Source organism: Microtus pennsylvanicus, chromosome 4 (assembly GCF_037038515.1).
Source record: "Microtus pennsylvanicus isolate mMicPen1 chromosome 4, mMicPen1.hap1, whole genome shotgun sequence".
Lineage (NCBI taxonomy): Eukaryota > Metazoa > Chordata > Mammalia > Rodentia > Cricetidae > Microtus > Microtus pennsylvanicus.
In genome coordinates, this window is record NC_134582.1 from 44,049,349 (window position 1) to 44,074,270 (window position 24,922).

General features: G+C 45.4%; 1 long non-coding RNA gene across 2 annotated transcripts in view; it reads right to left on the reverse strand.

Annotated features, from left to right (window-relative positions):
- LOC142847767 (uncharacterized) overlaps nucleotides 1-24,922 on the reverse strand; it is a 207,113-nt gene that overhangs the window by 97,378 nt on the left and 84,813 nt on the right. Inside the window, exons 2-4 of one of the 2 annotated variants that reach the window (XR_012910299.1) lie at nucleotides 23,861-23,945; nucleotides 21,509-21,582; nucleotides 19,525-19,643 (exon numbers count right to left, since the gene is read on the reverse strand). This is a non-coding gene — a long non-coding RNA (uncharacterized LOC142847767). Of the gene's footprint in view, nucleotides 1-19,524; nucleotides 19,644-21,508; nucleotides 21,583-23,860; nucleotides 23,946-24,922 lie in introns of those variants that run through there. The other variant, XR_012910300.1, reaches the window with a different exon arrangement.

Consider the following 24,922-nt stretch of genomic DNA (forward strand, 5'->3'; position numbering starts at 1 on the left):
CTGTATGAGTCCCACAGGACTCGCTCGGAAATATCTTCCATTCAGAAAGACTTTGTGAATTTTCCATTGCAAATATTTAATATCGAATTGGGTTCTCTCTTCCGCCTCTGCCAGTGGAGTGCTCAAAATAATTTTAATATTAGCCGAAGCCAGGGAAAATTAGGAAAATAAATCTGAAAGTTTTTCTCCTCCTCTCTCCCCATCCATAACATATCCCAGTGCCCAAATTCAATGATGTGAAATCAAGCACGTGGAAAAGTCACTTGTACAACAGATGACACCGCTCACAGGCTGGCCGTACTGTTTCCACCTGAGGGTTCTAGGCTACTCTGAGAGTCCTTACGCTTCAGTTTCTTGCTCCCTAAGATGAGAAGATGAAACTGGGCAATGGTGAAGCACACCTTAAATCCCAGCACTCGGGAGGAAGAGGTAGGTGGCTCTCCATGAGCTCGAGGTCAGACTAATGTGAGCATCAGAAGGCCAAGAAGAAATACATTCTCAGTCAGGGCTGGAGTGAGCAGGCTTTGCGTCTTCCCTGCAAAGCAAAGATGGAAGGAAACATGTATGTAAACTTGAATCTACCAGAGACCAAACTGAACTGCATTTAAATGACATGTTCTTTTTTGTATTTGTTTGTTTATTTGGGGGGGGGGGGTATGCACAGGCCAAAGGACAACTTGCAAAAATTGGTTCTCTCCTTCTACTTGGTCAGACCCTGGGATCGAACTCCAGTCTTCTGACTTGGCGGCAAGCACCTTTACCCACTCAGCCATCTCACTAGCCTTTTGAATAGCACTTAAAACTGCTTCCCTTAGTTCTTGGGACTCCGATCCCCACATCAGAGTCAACAACAGATCACAATCCTAAACTTAACTCGTACATTCAATAACCTCTCTAGAGTGTGCACTCTTCCCTTTTCCCTCTACGCATGGAGGAAGGGGAAGTCTCAGGACTCCTGCAGCTTTCAGCCAGGGAGGAAGATTAAACCATAATGTCACAAATAGCAGTGATTCGGGAAAGGAAATAGAGGGGGCGGGGAGAAAACGAGTGGCTGAGACATGCCTCAGAAGTAGGGGTAAGTGTGTGCATGTGTGTATGTGTCGTGTGTGTATGTGTTGTGTGTGTATGTGTTGTGTGTGTATGTGTCGTGTGTGTATGTGTTGTGTGTGTATGTGTCGTGTATGTATGTGTGTCGTGTGTGTATGTGTATGTGTCGTGTGTGTATGTGTTGTGTGTATGTGTCGTGTGTGTATGTGTTGTGTGTGTATGTGTTGTGTATGTGTTGTGTGTGTATGTGTTGTGTGTGTATGTGTTGTGTGTGTATGTGTCGTGTGTGTGTATGTGTTGTGTATGTGTTGTGTGTGTATGTGTTGTGTGTGTATGTGTTGTGTGTGTATGTGTCGTGTGTGTATGTGTTGTGTGTGTATGTGTCGTGTATGTATGTGTGTCGTGTGTGTATGTGTCGTGTGTGTATGTGTTGTGTGTATGTGTCGTGTGTGTATGTGTGTTGTGTGTGTGTGTATGTGTTGTGTGTGTGTATATGTGTTCCTCTCCCTCTGTCACACACCTACAGGTTCTTTACTCAGAGAGAAAAAATTAGACCTAGTGCCTAAAGGTGACTAAGAGTCTTCCCATCTATGCAGTCTCTGCTCTTCCCTGAACCCATGTAGAAGCTGGAAGGATACAGACTCGGTGTACACTCCCAGTCTCTTCTCTTCACTACGCCCATGTGAAAGCTGGCAGGATACAGACTCCGCGTACACTCCCAATCTCTTCACTAAGCCCATGTGAAAGCTGGCAGGATACAGACTCCACGTACACTCCCAATCTCTTCTCTTCACTATGCCCATGTGAAAGCTGGCAGGATACAGACTCCGCGTACACTCCCAATCTCTTCACTAAGCCCATGTGAAAGCTGGCAGGATACAGACTCCACGTACACTCCCAATCTCTTCTCTTCACTACGCCCATGTGAAAGCTGGCAGGATACAGACTCCGCGTAGACTCTCACAGATGCCCCAGTGCACTACCGGAACCACCACAGTCTGAAAACAATCATGGTAGCAATCACAGTTTCATGAACACACTCCATACCAGGCCCAGGGTGGGGGCCTCCTCTGTGCCCTTCTCATAATCTCTGCACCATGGGGATGAGGATGCTGTTAGCACATCTGCATTTTATTAATAGGAAAACTCAGAGCCCAGAGAGGGCAAGCCCCGCTCTGCCTGGCTCATAGCAGGTGGGGCAAAGCTATGTGGGTCAAAAACATCTCCCCACCACCACCACCACATACACAGCTTCCCTGTGCTCTATGGGGACATAGTGTTTCCCCTCGTTTACACTCAGATGACCTACCTGCACCGGCCCAAGTACTGCTAAACTCAAGACAACTTTTGTTTGACCTGAGACTACTTTTCTTAATGATTTATTTCTACTTTATGTACATTGGTGTTTCTACAGACAGTTGTGAGCTGCCGTGTGGCTGCTGGGAACTGAACCTGGGTCCTCTGGAAGACCAGGCAGTGCTCTTAACCACTGAGCCATCTTTCTAGCACCAACACAAGGCAATTTTTAAACAAGGATTTGTTGCTGACATTTAAAAATGGAAAGAGTTTACAACTGAGAATATGGCCTAATGATAAAGCACTTGTCTAGCTTATACAAGACTATAAGCTCAATCCTAGCACAAAAAATAAATAAAACAAGAAAGAATAACCATGATTTAACATATAAATCTAGACACCTGATTTCTTTTTAAAAGTATTACAGAAACCAGTGAGAGGGCTCAATGGATAAGGACACTGGCTCCCAACCAAGCCTGATGACCTCAGTTCAATCCCCAGGACCCACATGGTAGAAAGAGAAAACTGACTCCAGCAAGCTGTCCTCTGCCATGCCCCTGAAATAAATAAACAAAAGTTAAATATCATAAATTACTGGGGCTGAGAATGTAGCTCGGTTGGTAGAGTGCTTGCCTAGCATGCACAAAACCCCAGGTTCAATTCCAAGCACTACACAAAATTAAGAACTCTTCTAATCCTAGTACTCAAGACAGAAGTCTCATTCAGGTCATCCTCAGCTACATAGCTAGTTCAAGGCCAGCATGGGATATATGAACCATGTCTCACAAAAAGATGGGAGGGGGGCACAGGGTGATTATCACCAGCTGTGATGACCTATAACTATATTCCCTGATATTCAAGGAAGCTAAGGAAGGAAGAGCCCAAGAGTTCAAAGTCTGCTGTGGGAAGTCCTTCTGTATATGTGTTGCTTTTATTGGTTAATAAATAAAGAAGCTGCTTTCGGCCAATGGCTTAACAGACTAGAGCTAGGTGGGAAAACTAAACTGAATGCTGGGAAAAAGAAGGAGGAGTAAAAGGGAAGCCATATAGCTGTCGCCTGAGACAGACACACCAGAACCTTGCTGGTAAGCCAAAGCCACATGGAGATATACAGATTAATAGAAATGGATGAACCAAAGATACAAGAGCTAGCTATCAATATGCTTAAGTGATTGGCCAAACAGTAATTTTAAAAATATAGTTTTTATGTGATTATTTCAGGGCTGAGCAGCCGGAAACAAGTAGTCTTCCCTACTACACACTGGTGTACCAAAGAGGTCGACTATATCCATGTAAAACCTAAAAAAGATTTAAAAGGAATTCTAGACACAAAGAACAGAGTTAAGCATGGCTTTTTGGTAGCAGCATTTGATGTGGGAGTGTCATATATCAATCTGTTGATTTCATTGGTTAAGCAATAAAGAAACTGCTTGGCCTTCATAGGTTAAAACATAGGTGGGTAGAGTAAACAGAACAGAATGCTGGGAGAAAGAAGCTGAGTCAAGGAGTTGCCATGATTCTCCCACTCCAGGCAGACGCAGGTTAAGATCATTCCTGGTAAGCCAGCTCGTGGGCTACACAGATTAGAAATGGGCTAGTCCAGGTGCGAGAGTTGGCCGAGAAAAGGCTAGATATAATGGGCCAAGCGGTGTTTAAAAGAATACAGTTTCCGTGTAATTATTTTAGGGCATAAGCTAGAGCTAGCCATGTGGGCGCCGGGTGCTGGGGACGCAGCCCTGCCGCTCGTAATACAACAAGCATTTTCTTGAGCGGCCTCTGGTAGATGATTCTTTTAAGAGAAGGCTTATTGACTCAGTGGTAGCAGCAAAAACTATAACTCCTTTAAGAAGGCAGCCTGGTTCCTCAGCACAAATGGATCTGCCTCTTTTGGGAGGTCTAACTATGGAGCATTTAAATGGGGTCTGCAACTTGCTTAATGGCAACATAGACCTGCTGTGTACCTAAAAATGAAGTAATGTACATGGCTCTCAGAGGCAACGAGCATGCCTCTGCCATGTTGGACTAGGCGAAACAAGCAGGCAGGGCTGAGTTGGCCCTAGCCACACCTGCCTAGCATTTTTTAAAAAGGCACTTCTGGTCAGAAAATAATTACAGATACACAATAAAGAGATTCAGATAAACAAGACCTCTAAATGGGTCACAGTATTAGATTAAATATATAGGCTTGGTAGAGAGAAGAAAACGAATATAGAGAGTTATGCAAAGAAGTAAATCATTTAAAAAAAACAAAGTCTTTAAAGAGACAGAGTACAGACAGTCATAGATTAAAAGGAGTAAAGAAAAATAAGCTTCATAAAGATCATATATACATAGAGAATGTGGATTATGTATATTATTGTGTTTTCTTTCAATTTTTTTGACTGTGAAGGAGCTAGGTACAAAGAGACATTTCATTGTATAGGCTGCTAAGCCTATATATATATGTTATATATATATTATTATAACATATATTTTAACGGTATCTTGGCTACAAATTTTGGATCTAAGAATTTGTAGCTTTGGAAAAGATATTCTTGTTTTGTTTCCACAGAGGATAAGAACCAGAGGATTGCTTCCAGACTAATGTAGTTTGATGGACCAAGAAGACCACCCCAAAAGGTCACTGTGAACACCCCCAAAAAATTACTTCACCCAAAAAAAAGCAGAAAGCAGTTTGGAGAAAACTATGCTCAAATTCCCAAATATTGTTTATAAATGTCTGTAAAAGTTTATATTTAAAGGGGGATATGCAATAGAGATTTGCATTGGTATGGATCTTGGTTTATTGATACAAGTTTTAAAATCATTTTTGTTTTATAAATATATTTCTGCTCTTGATTAAGGTATTATATTTGTGCAGCTCATTTAAAATATAATGTATAATTAAGAAATATAGGTTAATAGATAATCATCTATAATAGTCAAGCTTGTAATCATGTCAGTTATGTTTTCTAGATATATAGAAATATATTTCAGTTAGATAGGTATTCTTCAAATCTTTCAGAGACCTTCAGAATATGGCATCTAAAATGTTCTAAAAACTTAGGAACTTAGGTAATATTATATCCTTCTGGAGTCTTTGATGGAGTTGAAGAATAGATTGTTATAATTAGTTTTCCTTAGTTATAAGAAAGGATAAAGTAGATATAAATATTCTAACTGTAATTCTTGCTTGATACCTGTCTTGGTATATGTAATCTTACTATGTTAAAGTTAAAACCTTCTTTTTATTTAGACAGAAAAGAAGAGGTGATGTGAAAAGTCCTTCTGTATATGTGTTGTTTTTATTGGTTAATTAATAAAGAAACTGTTTTGGCCTGTGATAGGGCAGAATAAAGATAGGCAGGAAAACTAAACTGAATGCTGGGAGAAAGAAGGTGGAGTCAGGGGGACACCACAGAGCTGCCAGAGGAGAAAAACACAAGTTGCTAGCTGGAACCTTGCCGGTAGGCCACAAACCTCATGGCAAAACATAAAATAATAGAGATGGGTTAATTTAAGAGTAAGAGTGAGATAGAAATATGGATAAGCTAACAGGCCAGGCAGTGTTGTAATTAATACTGCTTCTGTATGAATATTTTGGGTCAGGGCAGCGGGGAACAAACAAACAGCTTCCCCCTACAATCTGGACACCATAGAGAGACCTGATCTAAAATCAGACATATATGTGGGAGGGGTGAGAGGCGAGAAAGAGAGATTTGAGAGATGAGTCAACAGATAAACATACTTGCCACCAAGCCTGACCAGTCCAATCCCCAGATCTACATGGTGGAAGGAGAGAGCTGATGACTGAAACTTGTCTTTAATGTGTGCACATGTATGTGATGTGTCCACATTTAATGTGCACACACTGTCTTAGTTACAGTTCTATTGAAGTGAAGAGACTTCATGACCAACTCTTATAAAAGAAATTACTTCATTGGGAGTTTGCTTACACTTTCAGAGGCTTTGTCTTTGGTCATGAGGGCAGGAAGCAGACAGGCATGGAGCTAGAGCAGTAGCTGAGAGCTTTCTATCCTGATCCACAGGTAGCCAACAGAGAGAAAGACTGAGTCTGGCATAGGCTTTTGAAATATCAAAGCCCATATCACCCCCAGTGATACACTTCCTCCAAGAAGGTCACACCTCCTAATCCTTCCCAAACAGTTCCACTAACTGTGGAGCAAGCATTCAAACAAATAAGTCTATGGATACCATCCTCATTCAAACCACCACACACATACAATGAACAAATAAATGTAACTAAAAAAGAAAATCAAAACACATACAGATCCTCTGTTGCCATTGGTTGCAGATCATCACAAAGCCACAGTGCTTTGAGCTGAGACTCTGCCTCGGGAAAAGGTAGAAGAGAAGGGCAAACGACCTGAGACTATCTTCTGACCTCCACATGTATGCTATGGCCCTCTTACACCCTTGCACACAAACATGCATACACATCACACACACACACATAAAAATCAATACTTTAAAAATTAAAACTCATCACACTGATTTTATTGCCTGCTTGTATGTCCATTCCTGGGACATACCCTCTATGAGAGCAGGAACTGGGTGGTCAAGGCTGAGCCTACTCCTAGCTCACAGAAGATGAGGCTACAATTGGCTTTGACCTTTGCTGAAATAGCTAGCTTAACCATTCTCAAGTCCATCCAAAGCCCCTCCATACACTCCGGTACTCACTCTGTGGGTCTGTGCAAGAGCCCTCGGCCCCAAGACCCAAACCTTGGATGACTCCTGGGAGACAGGCAGCTCCAGTGGGGGGAAAAATGTCTCCAGTGAAACTTTTCTTCTGCCTTGGGAGAAGTATCCTGTGCCGCTGTTTTCCCATCTTGTGCTGGTATCGACCCTGGGCCCAGCTACCCACTAAAATAGTACTTGCCCTCACTGCCAAGAGAGGCACAACACACCCTCTATTAAACAGTAACAGAACACTCACTGGGCACCCCACCCAGCCTGCAGTTCAGGGCCAGCTTTAGAGTCTCGTCAGGGTAGGACAAGAACAACAGGCAGGAGGAGGAGATTTCGGGGGCTGAAAAATCCTTTGGATTCTGGATTTGACTGTAGGGTTTGTTTTGTTTCCCGTTCAGTACTAGGGATTGAACCCGGGGCTTCATGCATGCTAGGTAAGGAGATTTTTCCAATGCCCCAGCCCTTCCTAAGAAACAAGTATCTCTATTGGTATCCAGGATGGGAATGGCAATTTCATGCGGTGAGGGGAGAAAAATGTGGCTTTCTAGTCAGAAAATGAACTAGCTGAGGCATTTTAACTTCTGAGAGCCACCTCGCTATCCTCCATGGACTGTGGCCTCTCATTATCCACAAAGGAGATTGCCCAATACCCTCAGTGGATACCTGAACCCACAGGTAAGCTTCAATTCATATACATACGATGGCGTCCCCCATCTTCCCACCTATAATAGTGCTTTATCTTTAAGCCAGGCAAAGCAACATATAAAGAAAAGCAGCAGAAGCAGAACTATAACAATGCCCTTCAATAAAAGTAACCAAAAGCGTAATTTGCTTATTTCTAGAATGGTCCATCTGTTACTTGTAAACTTGTAGAAGGAGCGCGGGCAGGCCCGCTTTTCGTCCCACCCGGCTAACGCTTTATACCCGAAATAACAACACGGAAATTGTATTCTTTTAAACACTGCCTGGCCCGTTATATCTAGCCTCTTCTTGGCTAACTCTCACATCTCGACTAACCCATTTCTAATAATCTGTGTAGCACCACGAGGCAGTAGCTTGCCAGGTAGGAGTCTAGCCTATGTCTATATTGGGCTGGAGCTTCATTGCATCTGACCCACTTCCCTTCTTCCCAGCATTCTATTCTGTCTACTCCACCCACCTAAGGGCTGGCCTATCAAATGGGCCAAGGCAGTTTCTTTATTAACCAATGAAATCAACACAAACAGATTGACAGATGACAATACTACATCACGAACTGAAGGTCAGAATACAGGAAAAGCCATGGGTAGAGGGAGCACACTTTGTAACTTGAACCACTGGGCAAACCATAGTGGTGCTCCTTACACAAAATCTGGTTCTAACTTTAGGCATGAAGGGCTGTGGCACCGTAATGGGAAGTGGGGAAACCACGCCTACAGAATGGGGAGCAGGAAGGGTGGCCGGTCCTCTAAAGAACAGACTTGCCAAGGGACTGCAGACTTCACTGAACAGCTAGCACGCAGATACATGCTGGGGTGCTAAACACACCTAGTAGATGATATCAAGGTTGGTGGGGCAGGGTATACCCAGAGGAGGAACAGATGCTGGACATCTTTTGTTCATCTATCACACATGGGTCCCAGATTTTCAAAACTCAAATTATTTATATGGTGATGGTCTTTCCCTTGGGTCCAGGGAACAGCAATGTGTTTGCTTGATTTCTGTGTCTGTAACCTAGAACTCAGCATCAGACTCCATTTTTTTTTCTAGATTGATTTATTTTATATTACTTTGTGTATGCGTGCTTTGGTCACATGTATGTCTGTGCATCATGTGTATACCTGGTGCCTGAGGAGGTCAGAAGAGGATGCTGGATTCCCTAGAACTGGAACTATAGATGGTTATGGGTCACCAGATGGGTGCTGGGAAATGAACCTGGGTCCTTTTCAAGAATGTCACCATGTCAGGTAGTCCTCGCCTTTCCTTCCTTCCTTCCTTCCTTCCTTCCTTCCTTCCTTCCTTCCTTCCTTCCTTCCTTCCTTCCGTATGACAGCATCAGCATCATTGGGCACAGAGGATGCTCAGAGGGAGGCACACCGTTTCCTGACTCCCTCTCCATCACTGACCATCAGCACCCTAAGGCTAGAGCCTTGGCTGTTGTGAGCACCTGGCAACAAAGTGCACAACAAACACTTAGGACCGAGCAACACCGGTGAATGAAAAAGGACAGACTGACGCCAAGGAGGAAGTCAGCTGACGGCCTCTTATCCCTCGCAGACACGTACTCATTAAGAAAGGAGTTTCTGGCGCGAAAATCCAAGACTAATCTTCACAATTATAAACCCAAGCTTTTAACCAACTTAGAAAAAGAATTCTAACCAGAGAGGCAGTCCTTGGAGGGGACTTTGGGGCTGAGCAGGCCTCTGAGGATGGCCCTATGTGGCCCCAGTTAAATGTCCTCATTGCTATCTTGAATCTCTCACCTAACTCTGACAGGGAAAGGGGGGGCTGCACTTCTAAAGCCGCTCCTCAGGGAACAAGCTCACTGCATTATTGTGCCCCAGATGACAGACCAAAGCTCTGAGCATGCACTATCTAAACTCAGGGTTTCATCCACTGTGGCTGCAGAATGGCAGCCACAGGGCAGGAACCTGGATGTGTGGCCTTTGCAGAAGGAAAACTGGGTCCAAACACAGCTACACTTTGAGAGATTTGACAGAGCCTGAAGAAAAGGCCTACAAGACGAATCATGGAAAGGGGAGGGGCATTATGGAATAAGAGCCAGAGCCAGAAGGGTAGAAACCAGTCTGTCCTCACCCCTGTAGGTCATTAGTGTGTTTGAGATGTAATACCGCTTTAACACCCCGACTGAAGAAGGCATGAGGGGAGAGACACAAGAGACGGGTGGGAAGGGAGTTCATTTTGGAGGAAAGCTGCTCCGTGGGGAGTCACCTCACTGTAGGGTGCTGTCACTTTGTTCTAGAAGATTCTTTTCTTAGGCATGTTTTCCGTTTCCCCCTTTGACAATTAGGTCTGGGTCTTCCCAGCACCTCTCTCTGTCCCTCCTTTCCTGCGCTCCCTCAGGGGTCTCCCACACTTTCTGGCTTCCAAGAGCACCCTGAGGGTATCTGCCAGCAGGAAGCCAAAGCGGGAGGAAATTGACACAATCCCTAGATGACATAAGTCCACTGACACGCTGCCAACTCAGCCTATTGAACATGCAACTGAAAAGCCAGCATTTCATTCAAAGTAGGTCACCTCCGAGCCTTGTAGATGTCAGCTGGCAGGTCACCACAGACCTAGAATGCGGAGCCAAGTAGTTAGTGGTTTTCCTTGGGGACAAGCTGAGGTCACACAGAAAGATGAGAACTAAGAGGAGCTTGTAAGAACGGGTAAAATAGAACAGAGTAGGTAGGAGACACTCGTGGGCAAGCTGGGAAGGTGAGCCTGTCGAGGATGTGCAGCCTGTGGGTGCGCGCCCTGTCCCGCTCACATGACATCTGCCTCTCTAATCCCACACACTTACTCCTCCTTGCTGGATAGGCAGCAGAGCCTCCACGGAGGGACAAATGCCCCTTCAGGGAGCAAGCCATCTAATTTGCTCATGTCCTCATTTTGACCGAGCACTGTGTCAATCCGAAAGCTCACATGGAAAAAAATGTCTGGAGACTTCACAGGTATGGGAGAAAAAAATATGGTAACAGTGAAATTGTTGAGTACATGGCTCTGGGGTCAGCCACATTTGGGTGGACACTAGGTTCTAGTTCTTGTTTATTGTACCCCTTAAGGAACTTTTCTACATTTGGCACGCTGAACTTTCTTAAGAACGGTGTTATCCAGCCTCGGTTTCTTGTGAGGACTGCAGCACACGATGCAGCTTATGATGAACCCGGCACCGAGTTCGATATTTGGGGTTGTTACAACATTCCAATTCCTACTGTTACTTGGGAATACTCATAAGCGTGAGGTTTCCTGGGAGCTTGAGAATATACCTGAGTTTAGTTCATAACATGACCCATCCATGATATGAGGATACCCATGCCTCATGGGCATACTTAGAAGTAACTGGCAAGACACATGTTTTTCATGGTGTTTTACATCCTCTATCATTTTCCCCTCTTGATCAACAACAGAGGAATATGAACCACAGAATAAAATGCTAAATAGGCTGTAACAAGCTGAACACCCACACAAGCTCATCTCAAATTCTGCTTCCTAGAAGACCAGTGACAGACTGTACTAAGTGGTATGTGGTGGGGCAGGGGTGAAGACCCCTTGTAGTCAAATGCGTTCAGAAAACTACATCTGACATCACCCTTTTTCAGCTTTTGGTATGCACTGATAGTCCGTGAGTCTTGGAGTAGGGGCTGTGGCATGGAACATTCTCTCTGTGTATCTGGTCTTGGTCTTTTGATGTGCACCCTGCAGGATGCTACTGTTGCACAAGCTTTGAGAAAAGCTCATCCGTGTTCAAAAGGCCTGCAGGGTCAGTGTCAGGCAAGCTGCTGGGTCAGCCCTTGATCCTGTATATTCAACATCATTAATTTGTTGCCATGCTGATCAGACATGAAAATGATGCTCAGCTGCATGGGGAACCCAAGAGGAGAGGCAGTGCCAAGATAACTGTGGTCTAACTACGGGGACAGTCCATGAGAACAAAGCGGGTCCCGTATGCGTGACATTAAGAGCAAAACAAAGCAATCGGGATGGAAGAAAAGAAGGAAAAAGTCAGTACCTGGAAAAAGAATGCTCAGGCCTCTAATCTCAGATATGCAGGAGGTCGAGACAGGAGGAACAAGAGTTCAAGACCTGACTGGGCTACGAAGAGAATGTTAGACGAGCCTGGACAACCTAGTGAGACCCTGTCTCAAAATAAAAAGTGTATTTAAAGAACGAACAGCACAGCTTAGTGGTAGAGCACTTGTTGAGAAGACACAAAGTCCTAGGTTCAATTCCCAACATCAGAAAAATAACTGTTAAAAAAAGACAGAAAAAATAAAAGACAATGCCGTGTGTGGTGGCTTATGCCTGTGGTTCTAGCACACACATCTGAGTCCAGGACAGTCTGGGCTACAAAGTAATAACCTATCTCAAAAAAAGAAAAAGAAAAAAAAACTAAACAATAATAACAGAAGGCTGAAATACAAACAAACCTGGGGACCTCTAATGACCATGAAAAGAGAAGACAAAACTGGGTCCATTGTCATGGTACCTGAACCTCTGGATTATGGCTTATTCAAAGCTGCAACTAGCCCCTTGCCCCCAGTCCAGGAAACATGCAGTAAATAGCCCTCTAAGGTCCACTTGCTAAGGTTTGATCCCCAGGGGTAGAACTACTGAAAGATGCAATGAACCTATGGGGAAAAGGCTTCTGGGAGGTCCTTAGAAAGAAGGGACGATAGGACCCCTGCCTCTTTGTTGTTGTTTGCTTGCTTGCAAGCTTCTTGGCCATAAGGCAAGCATTTCGACTTACTGCATGCTCCCATCATTACCAGCTAGCACTGTCCACAAAGGTTCCAAACAAATCATCATGCTGAGGCGATGGCTCAGCAGTTTAGAACACTGGCTGTTCTTGCAGAGGAACTAGGTTTGATTCCAAGCACCCACATGACAGCTAACTAACCACCTGTAACTCCAGTTCCAAAGGATCCGATGCCCTCTTCTGACCTCCACGGTGGGCACAAGGCACATGTGTGACAAACATACATGCAGATAAAGCATTTCTATACAAAAACTATTTCTTAAAAAAAAAAAAAGGTACCCTCAACCATGGCCTAGAACCTGAGTCAAGCCAAGCATACTGATACATGCCTGTAATTCCTGCACTTGGGAGGCTGAGACAGGAAGATCACGAATTGGAGGCCACTCTGTGTTTAATGAATTTAAGCTCAGTCTAAGGTACAAGTTGGATTCTGGCTCAAAGCAGGTGGTGGATACAAAGAGCCAAAATATATTTTTTTCTTTGTAAGTCCAATATTTCAAGTAATCTGTTATAGTAACAAATTTTGTTTGTTCCTTAAAAAAATTTTTTTTAGTGGCCTTGGTGTCTCACACCTGCAATCCCAGCACTTGGATCACAGTTGAAAGCTAGCCTTGGCTACATAGTGAAACCCTGTCTCAAGAGAAAAACAAAGTGGGGAAGAGGAGGGAGCTCAATGGGTAAAGGTGTCTGCTGTCAAACCTGACAACCTGAGTTCAATACCTAGGACCCACATATGGGAAAAGAGACCCAACTCCCACAGGCTGCTTCCTGACCTCTCTGTACACGCTATGCTGTGCCCACTCCACTCCACCCCCATACGCAGAACAAATAAATACACTAGAAAAAATTAAACTACACCATTAATATTCCAAATTGGTAGTATGATCAAGCAGATTCAGGTTTCCAAAGACGTGGCACTTTTAAGAAGAGCATAAAAATCAATTACAGATTTCTCACCTTTCCTACTGTGAGACGACTCCTGGGAAGAAACGTCTACCCATGGCCTGGGGTACCAAGCTTAGAGGTACACAGATAACTAAGAAAAACTGTTAAGATGCAAAGGTGCCCCAAACCGTTGGTCCACAGCGTTGTGGAATATTCTGTTACACTCTGTGAGGCTGTGTCACTGTGATTGGTTTAATAATAAGCTAAACAGCCAATAGCTGGACAGGAGGTATAGGTAGGACATCTGGACAGAGAGAGCTCTAAGAGAGGCAGATCAGCAGCCAAAGAGAGCGAGCAGGATGGGGAGTACAGAGTAAAGGCAACCGAGCCACATAAAAGAACACAGATTTTAAAAAAAAAAAAAAAATGGGTTAATTTAAGTTCTAAGAACTAGTTGGGAACAAGCCTAATCCAAGGTCGAGCTTTCATAATTAATAAGAAGTCTCCATGCCATTTTTTGTTAGCTAGCGCCCAAAGAAAAATCCATCTACACCACAGAGATTATAGAAAAGAAATAAACAGATGAGATGCGCAGAAACCTGGGAGAGTCCGACCTTCTGATGGCACAACACCTTCCCTGGAGAAGATGTAAACAGCCAGACCCCTCATCCTAATGTCCCAATGACAAAACAGGGCACCATTCCAACAGTGTGCATTCTGGGAAACCAATGAATTTACTAGGCTTACTTACAAAGCAAAGAAGGGAGACTATAGGCAGAATCGTGGATGGCTTGAAAGCAGCCACACTGGAAGGACTGCTCCCCACAAAGACAACATCTCCCCAATGGTCTTGGAGGAGTTTCTTCCCCTTGTACTCCCCCCCTACAGTGTAAACAAGCCCCTTACTGAGCCCCAAGGCCTTGTGCAATGAGAGCAGAACTGTATACAACTGGCTGGGAGGAGCTGAGAGTAGCTGGATGCTCCAGTGTGGGCCCCATGACCCTCCCAACTCTTCTTCTGTGATGTCAGGTCAAGGGTCAATAAGCTCAGCTATAATCTTTTGCGTGTGGGCACAGCTGTTCTAGTGAAGACGGTGGCCGTTTGACTGGGAGGATATTTATACATACCCTCCACACAGACAAGTGAGGGAATACAGCATGCCACGGAGATCCAAGGAGAATTCACTGCTTCTCCAGCTTCATGTAGGCGTGTCCAACCTTCTGGAAGGTGTCAACTCAACAAAAGGACACCACACCCTCATCCCTACCATCAGGAAACATAGACTACCAAACAAGTGAAGTGCCTGACATCCCCAAACTAGCTGAGTCTTTTCAAGGAAGTAAAGAAGTCTAGCTCAGTCAAGCTACCACAGAGGCTCAAGGTCATTCTGAATTAAAATGTGGTCTCAGAGCAAGGAGCAGAAGCATCACTTGCTAGAGAGATGGTCTCCTGGGTGACTCACAGCATGTCAGCCCGGAAGAAGCATTCCTTTGAGATATTCAAGGTTCTGTAAGGGAGAAAATCAAATATCATGGTCCCTCTGCAGCCAGAAAACCACTTCAACTTCAGAAAAACTGCCTTTTGAGGCTATGTGAGTCTGGATTTCAAGGTCAAGGTTGTGAGCATCTTGTTCTAAAGACCTGTTCATTCTATATCCTTTCCGAGGTTACCAGTGGAGAACAAAGTAGAAGAAGCCATGTCCAGAACGCATAGACGGACAAATTAAAGCATAGTTATCATTATATTTTAACAGCGGTAATTGACAGAAATCCAGAACCACCTAGGAGGCCAGCTTCTGGGAGCTTCTGGGCATGTCTGTGAGGGAATATCAGCCTGTATTACTTGAGAGTGGAAAGAGCCATGGGCAGCACCACTTAAAGGAAAACACAAGTTCTAACCCCAGCATCCATCTCTGCTTCCTCACTGCACTCAGCCACCCCATCCTACCACCACATCTTCCCCGCCACGGTGAATGTATCTCACACTGTGAGTCCACACAACCCCTTCCTGAAGTCGCTTCTGTGGGTAGGTCCTGTCACAGGAACAAGACAAACTATCAATATAGTGGCCATTTCCCCTTTTTTCCAACTTTTATTATATCTGTTTGTGTGTGTGTGTACACATACATATATGTGTGCAATGTGTTGTGGTGCCCATGTAGCCAGAGGACAACTTTCTGGGTTCAGTTCTCTCCTTCTACCACATGGGTCCCCGAGACTGAACACAGGCTATGAGGCCTGGCAGCAAGCACCCTTACCCCTCAGTCATCTGGGCCACTCTTCCCTCCCCCAACTCCCCTTGGCGCTGGTGAACAAGCACAGGGCCTGTTACCCCAACCCCATGACCATATTCCTTACTAACAGATATATTTGTCAAGTACTCAAGTGTAGTGCCTATACACTGTAAAGTGCTTTTTAAATCCCTTGTCTTACCCAGTCCTCATAATAACCCTGTAGGATAAGTGCTATAATTTCCTTCCCCCACTTTACAGATCAACCGAAGACTCCAGCGTAAAAGAGCTCAGGTCTGCACAGTTAGCAAACGGGGCACTAGGTCTCTAAACCAAGTTCAAGTCCTTGACCGCTAAGACCCATGCCTATCTCCCATAGAGGAAATGACTTGTTTCCTTCTCTGTTCACTGCACAGACAAGGCAGTCTGAAAGCCTTCAGGTTCCCCCCGGGCTCACCACGTTGTCGAGGATATAGTCAGGCTGCTGGCCGGCTGGCTCAGACACAGGTGCACCCGGGATCAGGCCTCAGGCCTCCATTACGCCGTGTTCATTACACAGGAAGACTCCGAGGTCATGCTTTCAAATCCCAACCCTTTCCTCATTATCTGCCCCCAGCAGCCGCGTTCTTCCAAGTCCTGTATTGACTCGCTTTGCTCCTGGCTGCCGGCCCATCTCCATTAGATCCCAGACATTTGAGTAAAGTACACAGCTATCCAGTTCTGACTGAACGGAATTGACTCGCCATCCCTCCTCTATAATTTTGGGCAGAGTCTGAGAGGATTTAGAAGGTGTCATTGACTTGGAATTACAGTTCATTGTTACAGAATGAATTTCCGGACTCTGCTGAAGAGAGCTGGGCACCCCACCACCACACACACTTACACAAGCAGCTTTGTTCCCATCAAAGTGTCCCTCTAATTGCACCACGCACATTCGCTCAGGACTGCGCCGATTCTCAAGGCAGAGCTTTATCAAAGGAAACTCGGCTTCCCATGGTGCATCGCGTCCGCGCCTTCACGTGGGCATCGATCCCGGCCGTGCATTCTAGCTTCCGCTACTATCACTAACTTCTTTACTTCAAACTCTTTGCAGGCCTTTGTCTGATACAGGGCGGCCAAGTCTTGCAAGTCAGGCTATTATTTTGCATAGCAGAGAGCTAGGCTCTTCGCCCTGCTGAGGTGACGTAAATGGTCACAGACCGACCGGGTTGATAGCTGACTGACTGTATTTTCCATAGTACACATCTGTCACTTGCCCAGAGTGAATTTGCTCTTCTAGATATGGGCACTCATTAGAAGGAGGGACTTGGGGGAAAGCCCTAAGCCTGTGGAGATCTTGGAGCAGATGGTGCTGAGTTAAAAACAAAACAAAAACCATAACATTATGGCTTCAGTCTCAGAAGATGTAACAATAAAACCCACTCCCGAGGTCAGCCTAAGCCTCTAATCCCCTGGCACAGCTGGAAACACAAAAGCTCCTTGGAGTTCAGGCCCCCAACTCACCTGGTGGGACAATAGACAAGACAAAGGCCCCTTCCTCAGCTGCCCTACTACCTCTTGCTCCATCTCCCAAACCACTTAAGGAGAATATTACGGGTGTTCAAACTTAGCAGAAAAATCGGATAAAACTGTACAATTTTCTTACAATGACTGTAACAATGAAAAGAAAGACATAAAAAAAAAACCTTTAGAGATCCCAGCTAGAAAAAGCAAGGCATTTTCTCCAAGTATAATTTTTTAATAAAACTGTTAAAATTTTTAGTTTTTAAAATTTACATTTATTCTGTGTGTGTGCACAGGCAAAGGACATCCTGAAAGAGCTGGTTCTCTCTCTCCACCTTGTGTGTGGGTCAGACTGGGCCATCTCACAGACTCAAAACTTTTTTAACTTCTAGCTGCTAACAGAATGCTCAAATTTTTATCAGTCTTTCACTCCCAGCACTCAGTAGGCAGAGGCAAGTGGATCTCTGAGTTCCAGGCCAGCCTGATCTGCTAGTAAAAGGCTAGTCAGAGATACACAATGAGACTTTGTCTCAAAATAATAAAAATTCATTTTTCACCAGAGCTGACTGTGATTGTGCCAACCTGCAAGCCCAGCCCACAGGAAACAGAAGCGATGAGGTGGAGAGTTTGAGGCTGACCTGGGCTACACAGAAAGACAAAAAACCTGGGTGACGCCTCTCTGGCCAGAGCCTTCACCAAAAGCGCCCTGTAGCTGTAGTTCGGCTATTTGGCACTCTCTTCGGATGCCTTCTGCATGGCTGGCTAATTTGACCACCACAGTCTCTAACTGGCCTTCTAGCAGAATTTCCCCAAACCACACAGTAGGAAATAAAGCAATACCAAAAGGACAGCCCCAGGACACAGCCAAGTTCAGAAGGGAACAGGGCCTGGTCCAGATTCCCTCCCCTTCATACTAAAAATGAGGCTGAAGTCACAGTGAGAGATGTGTCACTGCTTAGCAGGGGGACAGTAATGTACTCTCCATTTTTCTAAAAATCTAGAGGAGGAGCTAGGCGATGGTGGTGCGTGCATAGAGGGGGAGCCAGGCGGTGGTGGTGCGTGCATAGAGGGGGAGCCAGGCGATGGTGGTGCGTGCATAGAGGGGGAGCCAGGCGATGGTGGTGCGTGCATAGAGGGGGAGCCAGGCGATGGTGGTGCACGCGGTTAACTCCAGCACCCGGGAATCATAGGCAGGTGGATCCCTTTAAATTAGAGGGGAGCCTGGTCTACAGAGAGAGTTCCAGGACAGCCAGGACTATAAATAAATAAGGAAGGAAGGAAGGAAGGAAGGAAGGAAGGAAGGAAGGAAGGAAGGAAGGAAGGAAGGAAGGAAGGAAGGAAGGAAGACCCAGAAACTGAAGATTAAAGGAGCAGAGCTGAAATGTGGGTTGGTGGGACATGAGGCTCCAAGTTCAATGCCCAGATTCAATACAAACACACATGGGGGAAAAAAATGGGTTACTAGTAAAGTGAGCGGGACTTGATCAGGATTGAGGGGACTAGTGGAGACTGAGGTGCATCGCTCTACTCAGGCGCTGGCCAGACAGGGCACCAGGCAAATGTGTGATAGGGAACGCACGCACCCTGTCCTTTGCCGAAATCTCAAGAGAAGTCAGCCCTCTCGGATGCCAGCATAGCTCCCACTTTTAAATGCAGGCTCGGAAGTTTGAGGGGCAATAATCGGGCGCTACAACGAACATTGCGGACCCTCAAGCTCAGCCAGTTCTTTAACCTCAGGCTTTCGTTGTTTTTACTAGCGACTTTGGGTATTTTATTTAATCTTTTCATGTCTCATGTTTCCCATCTGGAAAAAAAAAAGATATTTTGCAGCCGGGCGGTGGTGGCGCACGCCTTTAATTCCAGCACTCGGGAGGCAGAGGCAGGCGGATCTCTGTGAGTTCGAGGCCAGGTCTACAAGAGCTAGTTCCAGGACAGGAACCAAAAGCTACGGAGAAACCCTGTCTCGAAAAATAAAAAATAAAATAAAATAAAAAAAGATATTTGCTTCCAGGACTACTGTAAAGATAAAAAAAAAAGTGGGGCGGGGAGACGTTCCCCCAGATTCTGGGGTCTGCAGGAACATGGGATTCTAACACTGGTCCACAGTGGAACTACAGTCAGGCCCCCACTCATGCCATTTGGCTGGGGTGGACAGAAAGCAGCCAAACACACCAACCAGGGCACTGTAAGAATCTCCTTGTGATGAGAAAGCATGGCATAGTCTTGTGTCATGGTGACCTGAACAGGACTGGGAGACCTACACACAGGCTGGCTGCCCACCCCAGGCTTCGAAGAGAAAGCACAGGCCTTCCTGGTAGCTTGCAGCACCAGCCAGAAGGCCACTGTTACAGTGAACAGAGGAACAGTAGAGAGAGAGAGAGAATAGTTCAGACCTATGGACAGAGGCAAATTTAAAGCAGGAGAGGAAGGGAGTGGGTCAAGATGGTGAGGGAGCTGACCCCTTGGCCAGCGGCAACACACAGGAAGGCCAGCCTGGTACTTTATCTGGGCAGCACAGCAGAGATGACCCTGTTGATGAAAGCATAGGTGAGCCAACCCTCAGGACAGGAGTGTGGAAGACCTAGCCCTACCCCTCATCTGACTCATGGCTGCTGTCCTGGCAAGGTGCAGGGCCTGCTCCTCAGAATGTTGCAGCTGGTGGGGGGCAGGGATGGCTCTCCCACTTGGGCAGGGGAGGGATTCCCCCCCCGGGATTTCCCCCCAATCAACATGTGGGGCAGGTGGGAGAGCTGATCCGGTGATCCTAAGAGCAGGAGGGCCATCCCTGATCCCTGACCCCCACCAACCGCAACACCTGGGAGAGCAGACCCCCCATCTCGCCAGGACAGCACCATGGAGCCAACATGGTTAGCACAGGTCCGAAATTGTGACCATGGGAAAGCTGTCCCCATTTCCCATCTGGCAGACCAACCCTACAGCTGAACAAGGCCAGACCCAGGGTGATGACTTGGCCTGCCCCAACATCTACCCCATCTATGATCTGCTGGAGCACATGAAGGAACCTGACCCTCAGACCAAAAGCTGCAGGATCTCCACAGCATAGGGTACCAGCACAATATCCAGGAAGAATCCTAGTGGGGGCCCAGGCATCAGTTATATCATGGAGACCAGGGGCCTCAGACCAGATCAATGAACACTTGCAAGTAGACATGTATGGACCAAGGGGTATACGGTGTGACTTGTTGGGTCACATTGCAGCTTCCATTAAGAGATTTTTAATTCCTTCCTCTTTTTTTGTTTTATTTTTCTCATTTTATTTTCTTCCTTTGTTTCTCTTGAATTTTGTTTTATTGGGGTGGGGGGAGTTCAGGGGCAGAGGGCAGATTCAAAGGGATTCATTCCCTAATGAAGGAGATCAAAATACGTGATGTGAAAAACACCTAGGATAAATAAACTTTATTTTAAAAAAGAATTTAAAAACATACATATAGCTAGGCGGCGGTGGCACATGCCTTTAATCCCAGCACTCGAGAGGCAGAGGTAGGTAGATCTCTGTGAGTTTGAGGCCAGCCTGGACTACAAGAGTAAGTTCCAGGACAGGCACCAAAGCTACAGAGAAACCTTGTCTCAAAAAACAAAAACAAAAATACATAAATGTGTGTGACAAAAAAAAAAAATACATAAATGTGTGTGTGTGTGTGTGTGTGTGTTGAACAGTGTCTAGCACATGGAAACACTATACTTTTTTAACTATTACCATCTGTGGTGGCGTGAACAAGAATAGCTCCCACAGGCTCATGTATTTCATATATTTGAACGCTTGGTCATTAGTGAGTGGCGCCCCTTGAGAGGGATTAGGAGGTGTGGTCTTATTGAAGTAGGTGTGGCCTTGTTGGAGGAAGTGTGTCACTGAGCATGTGCTCTTGGGTTTCAAAAGCCCAAGTCAGGCCCAGGGTCCATCTCTTCCTGTTGCCTGCAGATTGGGATGTTGAACTCTCAATATCTTCAGAGCCATGTCTGCCTGCATGCAACCAAGCTCCCTGCCATGACGACTAAACCTCTGAAACTATAAGCCAGCCTTTAAATGCATTCCCTTCTAAGAGCTGCCATGATCATAGTGTCTCTTCGCAACTACAGGACACTAAGTAAGACATCATTGTTACTTTGCAAGTGCGGTGTAGAACAGTTCTTTCTCAACCTGTGGCCTCAACCCTTTTGGGGCTCGATGACCCTATCACAGGGATCACATATCAGATATCCTGGATATCTGATATTTACATTATGCAGACCTACGTGGGATGCTAGGTGCTCTCCAAGGCACGCCCATGGCCACTCTCCTCCCCTCTCCCTCCCGGCCTCTCTCTGCTTTCCTCCCTCCCTCTCCCTCCTCTCACATGCACACACATGCACACGCATGCACACACAGGACTCACCCTGGAGATTTTCTGTCAGGCAGGTGGAAAAGCTCGGGATGCCTTCGTAGTCAGCACTTTTGGTCAGAGACATTCTGGGCACAAAGAAATCAGGAGAAAAGTCTGACTCTGCTCAGAAATTCCCAGAGTTTTGGGCTTAGGGCTACTGTGATAGTAGTTGGGCTATGGGTTCCTTAGGGTTAGCCATGGCTGGGTATTTTCTTAACGAGTCAGGCAACCCACAGCTGAAGGGTTATCTGAGAGGCCCTGGCTTTCTGAGTGGATGTAGCTCTACAAAGAACAAACCGGTCCCTTGTTCTGTGATTGTTTCTCACCAGTCCGTGCAAGCCCCCCATCCTTCCACATACTGCAAAGCATTGCCTCAGGCCCTTCCTTCAGTTCCTACTGAGCTACCACTTACACATCTGCTAGCACTTAACAACAGGAGGCTTAATTAAAAGGAGAAAAAAAAGGGAGGGAGAAGGCGGAGGGAGACAGTGACTAGGAAATGGAATTGTATCTCCAATCTGTATTAAACTCTTCCTTTCCTCGTTTGACTCCTTTAATCTACCCTAATTTCTTCCAGCTGCTGGGCTGTCCATCCCCAGAGAAACAAAAACAAACAGTTAGGAATCACTGTCTTTGGGGTGCTTCACATTTATACCTCTCAATAATCCGATAATACTGATGTAACTAAACCACTTCCGAGGGTGATGAGGAACCCACACTCAAAAAGGGAGGTAATGAATCTTCCCAAGCCAGCCAGTCCACGGTGGCTCACGCCTTTAATCTCAGCACTTGGAAGGCAGAGGCAGGTGGATCTCTGTGTTCAAGGCTAGACCGTACTATATACAGAGTTCTAAGTTTCTTTGGTTTCTCAAAAACCAAACAAAAAATTGTGCCCAAGATCACACAGCTTGTAGCTGATAAAGCCAGGAGTCAAAAGGAATCTATGCCTCCAAAGCTCATCAGCTACCTTTCCCATCTGCTTGAAACCGGGCTTTTCTAGTATGTACCCTGGGCTGGAAGTCATGGGAAGGAAACCTCAGTCTATGGCCTCTGCTTAGTGGACACTGTGTCTTGCTTCCTTGGACATAGGTCTCTGTGTACTCTGCCTCTAAAAGGATATTTGAAGGTAAAAACAAGACCAGAAAAGTGAAGGTGACATTTTTTAGGAAGATGCTACCAAAATCCACAATGGCATAATCAGCCTAAGAATCGCGTTTTTCAAGACGTCTGAAATACATTTATACAGTAATCTTTCCAGTCAGATATGTTTTCCTCATTTCCTTGGGGCTTTTTAAATTACAGAAGCAAAGCAAGCTCATATGGAACAGTCAAGTCCACCACATAAGAATGAAAGCAAAGATTCCTCCAGCATGTTCTAATGCCCCAGGTCTTTCTGGGTCTAAGGGATTGCTGTTGGTTTCGATTCTCCCTTCTGAGGTCCAGGGCCTCATGCATGTGGAACAAGCACTCCACCACTGAGCTACACCCATAGCTCTAGGTTTGCTTAAGAATATATCAATGCTGGACGGTGGTGGCGCACGTCTTTAATCCCAGCACTCAAGAGGCAGAGACAGGCGGATCTCTGGGAGATCGAGGTCAGCCTGGTTTACAGAGCAAGTTCCAGGACAGGTTCCAAAGCTACAGAAAAAGCCTGTCTCAGAAGGAAAAAAAAGAAAGAATACATCAATACAGTGTGTGACTCTGTGTGTGTGTGTGTGTGTATGTATGTGTGTGTGTGCTCCCAAGTGTGCACCAGATGTCTGCCCACTTGTAATTGGGCACACAGAAGCTGAGGCAAGAGACTGGTAGCAGTTCTAGGCCAGCTGGACTTCATAACAAGGCTTTCTCAAATACAAAACAAACAATAGCACATATCCATATCTATAAATTTTTGTTTCTTGAAATCAGAATCTTACTCTGTAGGAATTTTGGGTTGGTTTTTGTCATTTTCTAATATTGGGGACAAAATCCACAGCGTCACTCATTCCACGTGAACACCCCACAGCCCTGCCATATTCCATGGTTTCAAATCTTCTCATTTTGGACTGGAGAGATGGTTCAGTTCAGTGGCTAAGAGCACAGGATGCTCTTGCAGAAGACCCAGGTTCAATTCCTAACACCCACATGGTAATTCACAACTGCCTGTAACCCCAGTTCCAGGGGATCTGACACCCTCACACAGACATACATGCAGGCAAAACACCAATGCACATAAAATAAATGTTTTTTTTAAAAAAAAAAAACAGCTCATTTTGCTCAACGTTGCATTTACTTATGTATCTCCACACTGATCTGCTCAGAGCCATCTGTCTTCTAACCTCACACAAGTAACTGCATTATATGCATGGATTGAGATCTACTTACCCAGTTTCCTGTCGAGGAGCGTTTGGCTCAGGACTCTTTGATGTTGTAATGGCCATGGACTATGTTAAGAATCGCTAAAGGGAGCCTATGAGGAAAAAGAGAAAATATTTGTCACTTGTGTCTCTGGTCAGGGGTTAATTTCCAAACCATGTAAGGAACTTCCATAATGCAATAACAACAACAACAAAAAGAAATGACAGTCCAATTTAAAAGCAGACATTTCTCTAAAGGAGACACACCAATAGCCAACAGCTATATGCAAAGATGCTTGGATAGGTGAGTGTCGTGGCATACACCTTCAACCCTAGCACTTGGGGGGTAAAGGCAAGAGGATCCCAAATTTGAGACCGGCTTGAGCTGCACATAGAGACTCTATGAGGATGAGGAGGGGGAGAGGAAGGAAAGGGGTAGAAGGAGGAGGAAGAGAAGAGGAGGAAACAGCGGCAGCAACAGCAGCAGAAGCCACTGCCTTACCAGAGCCAATCAGCAGAGCTATTATAAAGCAACAGAAAACAGCAAGTACAAGGGAAACTGCATTGCTGGTGAGAATGATAGCAGGCCATGGAAAACGGCATGAGAATGATAAAACCTTAAAGCTAGAACTACCCTTTTATCCGACAACCCCATTGCTTGGTAAATCTAAAGGCACTGCAAGTGGGATCTTGGCCTGGCAAGAAGGCTCAACAGGAAAGGACACCTGCTTTTGTGAGCCTGATCTGAGTTTGATCCTTGGAACCCATGTAAATAAAGACAAAAGGAGACAAATGTGGACTCTGACCTCCACACATGCACACACACACACACACCCCACATCAATACAGACATACAGATACAAGATAGATAGATAGATAGATAGATAGATAGATAGATAGATAGATAGATAATCTCAAAGAGATATTAACACCACGTCATATTTTCAGCAATGTAGAGAACCACATACCTATACCTACAATCCCAGCACTCAGGAGGAAGGTAGAAGCAGGAGATCAGGAGTTCAAGGCCAGTCTGAGCTAGGTGAGACAAAGCCAAAATAAAAGAGATCTGCAACAACCTAAATATCTA